Genomic DNA, 7,209 nt, shown 5'->3' on the forward strand with positions numbered 1-7,209 from the left:
TCAGACATTAGGAAGAAGTTAAAATCTTCTTACCTAAGGAACCAGCAGCACTATAATTTGAGGAAACGAGATCTGCGATTCTTTGTTGGTGATCGAGTCTTAAAGCGCAATTTTGTCAAATCCAGTAAGGGTGATGCCATTTCTGCAAAGTTGTGCCAGAAATATGTTCCGTGTACTGTATTAAGGGTAGTATCTCCTTTGATTTATGAATTAAAGGACAATTCGACTAATAAGCGAATTGGTCAATTTCATGTAAAGGATTTACTGCCTGACAATACCATGGACGATGCTGATTCAACTTCATCGGAAGAAGATTAGCTTAACAGGGTTGTTGAGCTAATCCCTTCCTGTGGTTGCCTTTAGCTCGTTTTAATTATGGATTAGAATTAGGTTTAATTTTTAATCACTCGATAGTGCAAGTCCATAGTTCAATTTTCATCCTTCGGCATGGTTTAATGACTTCTCACTTCTTAAGTACTAGGTACCGAAGAATTATTCTGTAATACCGCTTATACGAGTTTATCATTTTTTTTGTATTATGAATTGCAGTTTAATCATTAGGGATCAATACTCTTCAGTATTAATCCAGGCAGTAGTATTACCAAGTTTGATAACCTCCACTTGTATTTTCGGTTTGCTTACTCAACCTCTTACAATAAAAGAGCTGTTGATTATTATATATTTAGATATTTGGATATGTAGGCTCATATTAGTACTCTCGCTGAATATAGATGGAACTATGTTACACTACCATATCTTAGATTATGTGTTATATTGTGGATATTTGATTACCTACTTATTAGTTTTTTTATATATTATTTTTATATAATGTTATTGGATTTGCCATATTGGAAAGATGTGGTTTTTAATTTGTTATTGGGTTACGCTATTGACATTTGTCACGGATATGTTAGATACTTTACAATAATTCAGGTCTTTATTTTCTCCACAGTATAATTTTGGAATGAGTTTGGAATTTTGGTTTATAGATGAATGCTTGGGTCTTTCATATTTCTTCTTATGAACTAGTCTGTTAATGCTCAAAGTTGGTGAATACGTGGGTTCGAAATTCAGCAGCTGATCACTGCTATCCGATTTCGTAATCCATGTCTTTCATGATTGAGTTTGCGGATGTTTATGCATGATAATATTTCCGGTCGGGAAATGGTGCGCAACATTTTCTAGCCGTTCTTGTGTAGTTAGTCCAAATATTCCAGACACATTTTCACACGATAATAGGGAAGTTTAGTTTGCTTATTTTATGTCTCTTATTTCATAGTATATTGATGCTTTGACTATCCATATACGTAGAGTCGTAATGTTAGTGATTAACCCATCGGGACAAATTATTGATTTTCTTTTTAGTAGATTCCCCTTCTTTCCTTAGGCATTAGTTGTTGCTTAGATTCAGGAATATCTCCTGGATAATCCTATGTATGTTCAAGTGAATATACAGTCTTATAAAAAAAATTGGGAGTTTGTTCCCGTCATATTTTGTAGTTGCCATAGAGTCATAAGTCATAGAACTTATAAGTTCATCCTTTATTTCTATTATTTAGTTCAGATAGGCTCACATTACCGGATGAGGGTAGATGTAGAGCTAATTTAGTTTATTTACTTAGTATTAGTGAGAATTGGTCCATAAACCTTCCTGATCGTTCTTCTTTGGATATGCTTTTGTGAATCTGGTGTCCTTTGATAGTCCGATTTTGGATGAAGTGTCCGATTCTTCACTTATTTATTTATATGATTTAGTATTGATGTGAATTGGTCCATAAATCTTCCTGGTCGTTCTTCATTGGATATGATTTTGCGAATCTGGTGTCCATTGATAGTCTGACTTTGGATTGAGTGTCCGATTCCCCATTTATTTTGGTTAATGTGTTTTGGATTCCTTTGGTATGTTTACTATTTGTATTATTCGGTATTGGTGAGAATTGTTCCATAAATCTTCCTGATTGTTCTTCTCTGGATATGCCATTACGAATCTGGTGTCCATTGTTGGTCCAATTTTGGATTGAGTGTTCGATTCTTCACTAATTTTCTTGATTTATTTGGTAACTTTAGTATATTTACTTGCGTTATTGTACGATTTGGCTCACACCTTTGCCTGGTTGTTCGTCCTTGGATATACCCATTATAAATCTGATGTCCATGGATAGTTCAACTTTGGATTTGCTGCCAATTCGACACTTATTTGTCATTATAAATTTAGTCTCATATTTAGTTTGTGTGTCTTTTACGGCAAAACCTCAGTCGCTTTTAATAGGACTTCGGGTGATCTTCTGCAATTCAGGTTATTTGCTGCAGTGCTTTCCCTTGATCCTTAGTTGTGGTTATTTGTAATCTTGCGAATCAACGATAAATAATACACTACTACTACTTTAGTTTAATATTTAGAGCATAAAAAAAAAAATTTGGATTAAATTTTTTTTTCTTCCAGTAGGAGGGGAATGTGACGTTCCATCACTTATTTAATTAATTATTAATGGGAACACCTTATTTAATTATTGTCAAAAGTATTTTCTTAGAATATTAAAAACCAGTTCGTACAAAATTCCCTTGGTGACGTCATACTGGGTGTATGGTGGTCACATTGATATTTCTTGAGGTTGGTACTGAACACCGGCCGCTAGCTGTCACGAAGCCGGAACGGTGAAGAGGGAAGGATTGGTCTTGGGAGTGTCAATAAGAATGGCGGCGTGAGTTTTCTAATTATATAATTAAAATAAGTTATTTCCAGTTGCATAGTTCCATTATTGTTGTTGCAAGTTATAGAAAGTTGAGTGAATTAAAGTGACGGAATAATGAAACTGTAAGAAAAAGGATCTCACACCGGTATGTTTTTTTATAATAGTTTTTTCAATATGGTGTCATAATTGTGGCAATTATAATATTATTCTCATTATGGATTGAATTTAAATTAAGTCATCGATTGGCTTTTATGTAGAATGTTGCAGTGTCTATCATGTATCCAGAAAAGATCTTTAATAACATTCTTAATATGGGGTTATGTTCATAAAAAATTTCCAGTTATGAAAACCTATTGCCAATTATATCATTACTTCTTGAAACCTACTAAATTTTACTTCATAGACTTCATAATTCTTTTCCCATATCTAATATGTTCATATATTTTCACAGTACCTATTTCTTTATACCATACATGTACAACTTCTTTTGAAAAAAACCTATTATTGTAAGTTTTCTTGTCTATTCCAATCAAGGCCATAGTTGTTAAAAGTCTGATCACAACCTATGGCTAAAATGTCAAGGTAGATAGGTTTTTTTTGGGTCAATGAAAGGTCGGTTTTTTGTAGTTCTTTTCTAAAAACCTTTCCTCATTAACTTCTCTCTTTTACTTCTTTTTCTGACATGTTTTATTAGGAATAAACTGGGAATATTTTGTTTTTAGCCATTCGGGAGAAATCTATTATTACCGCTGGTAAACCCTCTCTAACACCGAGAGCAGACACTTCCAAGATTCAGTCAACCAGGGAACAAGTCTAAGGATACAGTCCCATTTGTTTTGTTTTGGTTCATCATCCTGCATCCTCCGAGGGACAGGTTCATTAGCTATTGGGCAGTTGCACCACTTCGGTGTTAACTTCGTACCACGGATTTGGTACCACACACCAAGGATCAGTGTTGGAACGCGTGAAAAGGGGTTTGTTTTGGGGGACAATTATTCATACTAGTTAAAGACTTATACTGTTTTTTTTTTGTAATATTCAGGACATTTAAGTTAGATACACATAAGTTCATAATTTAATTACACATAAATATTTTTTTCTTTCTCTACAAATTTAAGTACATTTTAGTTATAATAACCATGCCTAACAGTTAGTACTGTTCCCCCAAATTTATATAATTCTTGGTAGAAGTTTCGAGCTCGAAGATTCTCCCCATACATGTTCTTTCCCCTTGGTTCGTATTAATTTTAGACTTGTTTTCTCAGTTAATTTTAAAATAATATTAGTTCAATTCACCTAAATTTAAAATCATTCAACTTATTTCATAATTTTTCAATTTGTATTAGATTTTTGTAAATATTATTTAACGTTAACTATTAATTTTTTTATATTATATTTGAATAAATCCCTAGTACCCATCCCCTCAGGAAGGTACTAGTTTTACTTGCGATTATTATTTAGAACCACTAGTCAGAAAAGGATCTTTTGTATCCAGTACTAAGTTGGTTCATTTAGGGACTTGTTACCCGTCAACACATTGAGAGTTGTAAAATATATATTATTTACATTAGGTATTTTCCTTATTCTATTATCAGGTAGTATTCAATTAGGGTGTACGTATTAAAATCGTACAAGTGTTATTTGGTGAAGGGTTCATACTAATCTAGGTGTAAGTTGTACTTTCTGTATTAGAGGTACCCTTATTCAGATTTTCTAACCTTATTAAGATTATTCTTAGATCACATTTGTGTGATAATTTTTTTAATTGACTTTCACTAGTATCATTTTTTTTGTCATATTAGAGTCACAGACTAGTTACTTGTCTTAACTCGGAGATTGTGAACATCTAGTAGTTAAATTTAATAAATATATATTTATTGTGCATATTTTTTTTCTCATATTACTCCTCTATATTTGTACATTTAATATACTTTTATTACAAATTTAATATACTCTATAGCAGCGTAGAATACCTGGAAGAGGGTTAACCCAGTTATCCTTCTTCTGGCGCCCAAAAATTTATTCTATTTTCATTATATTATTATATTTACTCTATCTATTTTGTGAACATTGTCTTAATATCTTCTTTTCTAGCCATCATTGTCATTTCCTTTAATTTATTGTCCAGCCAGAAATAGCCGTGCAAATTGGCCGAATCCTTCCTTGAGTGTAAAGTGGCCATTCTCTTGCATATTGAGCTAGCTATTCAAGTTACATCTATCTATTCATAATTTTCATCTTCAGTCCTATATCAATTCTATACTCTTCGTCTTGGCATCTTTCCATACAAGTACTACTGCAAAGTAGTATTTTAGACTTCAGCTTCTTCAACGCAGAAGCCACATTGTTGTTCCTTTGGCTACATTAAGTAGATCTTCTTACTCCTACTTCTGTTGGAGTTTATCACTCTCTGTGCATTCACTCCAACAGAAAATCTCCTTCTATCTGGTTACACAGTGACATAAAAACATTATTATGTGAAGATATCGATACCAAAAACTTAATTGGCTTTCTAAAAAATAATAGTGCGTTCGCGGGTACAGTTGACAAATTGTCGCCAACAATTTCTAACCTCACTTTATAAAAATAATATCGTTAATAGATGAATATGCAAGGTATATTTACTTTTAGTTAATATTAATAACTTATCATTAAATTATACTAGGTAAATATACCTTCTATATTCATCTATTAACGATATTATTTATATCATTTTAAAGTGCGCAAGTGTTTTGCTGCTAATTTGTCAGCAACTAGTCCTACTTGGTATCTAGCTACATTCTGGTCCATAAGATCAACTTCAACTTTCCTTTTACTAGTTTTTTAGCTTTTTCTGATGATCTGGAAGGCTGAGTCTCCTCAATATCATCATATATTTCGAAATCTCTTTCACTATTTCGTACAACAAGTTCAACGGGTGCTCTTAGAATTCTCTCGGACAGCCTGTTAAAATCCAGAAACACATTCAATTCTGGGGTTTCACTACCTATATATAGCATTAACGTCTAAAGTTACAACGGCATCAATCATCTCCAGCGCTTCTGGAAGAGAAAACCCTTTTCTGGAACAAACAATACGTTACAATTCCAAAAGTTCCGATTTTTGCTCCCATATGTTCCTAGCGTTACATATAATATGTAACACCAAAAATTAAAGGTTTTTACAAAACCAGGATAAAATTTATAAAAATTTGTATTATGAATAAGAAAAGACATTACTTTATCCTCAATTGAAAACACTTTAAACAAAATATAATAACAAAAAAATAGTAAAAATATACTTACTCAAACTTGAGATCCATTTTTACCATAAATAATAAACACCGTCATATAAAACACTCAACTAAATAAACAGGTTAGATCAAATCCTCGAACCAACTGCTGAAAACTAGTAAACAAGTGTCCCTTGAAAGTCTTGCATAATCATCTAGTTAAAATTAGAATCACTTCCCGAATTTAAGGCTTAAGATTTTAGCGGTTTCTTCGGTAATGTAACGCTAGGAGCTTAAAGGTTAGTAATTAGTTATTAATATTAATTAAAAGTAAATATAGGTACCTTGTATATTTATCTATTAACAGTATTATTTTTATTAAGTGAGGTTAGAACTTGTCGGCGACAATTTTTCCACTGTACCCGCGAACGCACTTAATATACACTCCTGGCCAAAAAAATCGGGACACCTTTAAAATGGGCTATTTTTGATGTCTCGAATCTCCTAAACCTGTTGTCTGATTTTAGTAATTTTTTAGTATGTTATAGCCTTATTCTCTAAGAATATGGATGTAGTCATAGTGTTGCTGAACAGGTAAATGTAATTGTATACCGGGTGTAACTATAATACTGTGTTTTTTCCTGAAAGTTCCTAAGACCCTGTGGAATATTCTAGCATTTAAAAAATATTAAAATTAAAACTCAATTGTAGCCTTAGCCTTTCTTAACATTTTGCTTTTTGACTCATTCACTTATGTTGGATAATGAAAAAGTTAGGTTCTTTAACAACTAGGCATGTTATGAATCAATACAGGGTGTTTCTAAATAAGTGCAACAAACTTTAAGGGGTAATTTGGCATGGAAAAAGAATGACAATTTAATTGATAAACATATGTCTGCAAATGCTTCGTTTCCCAGATACCGGATGTTAAATTTTTTCTTACACAGTGACGATTTACTTATTGCTCTAAAACCGGTTGAGATATACAAATGAAATTTGGTGAGTTGTAAGAGTCAGTTATTGCGCATTTTTTGACATACAATTATGTATTTTATATTCACCATTGGCGTGCATACGGGTCATATTACCTGTATGCACGACAATGGCGAATATAAAATGTTTAGTTGTCAAAATATGTGAACTAACTACCTCTTAAAACCTACCAAATTTCATTTGCAGATCTTAACCGGTTTTAGAGCAATAAATAAATCGTCAGTTTGTAAGAAAAAATTCAACATCCCGTATCTCGGAAACGAAGCATTTGCGGACAAATGTTTATAAAGCAAACTGTCATTATTTTTCCAT

General features: G+C 32.4%; 1 long non-coding RNA gene across 1 annotated transcript; it reads left to right on the forward strand.

The window, feature by feature from the left end:
- The first annotated feature begins 2,688 nt into the window (after positions 1 to 2,688).
- On the forward strand, positions 2,689 to 3,791 carry LOC126892872 (uncharacterized). The gene is made up of 2 exons (XR_007701029.1): positions 2,689 to 2,838; positions 3,416 to 3,791. It is a non-coding gene; the product is annotated as an uncharacterized LOC126892872 (long non-coding RNA).
- Positions 3,792 to 7,209: the final 3,418 nt, after the last annotated feature.

The sequence above is a fragment of the Diabrotica virgifera genome, chromosome 9 (genome assembly GCF_917563875.1).
Source record: "Diabrotica virgifera virgifera chromosome 9, PGI_DIABVI_V3a".
Classification (NCBI taxonomy): Eukaryota; Metazoa; Arthropoda; class Insecta; order Coleoptera; family Chrysomelidae; genus Diabrotica; species Diabrotica virgifera.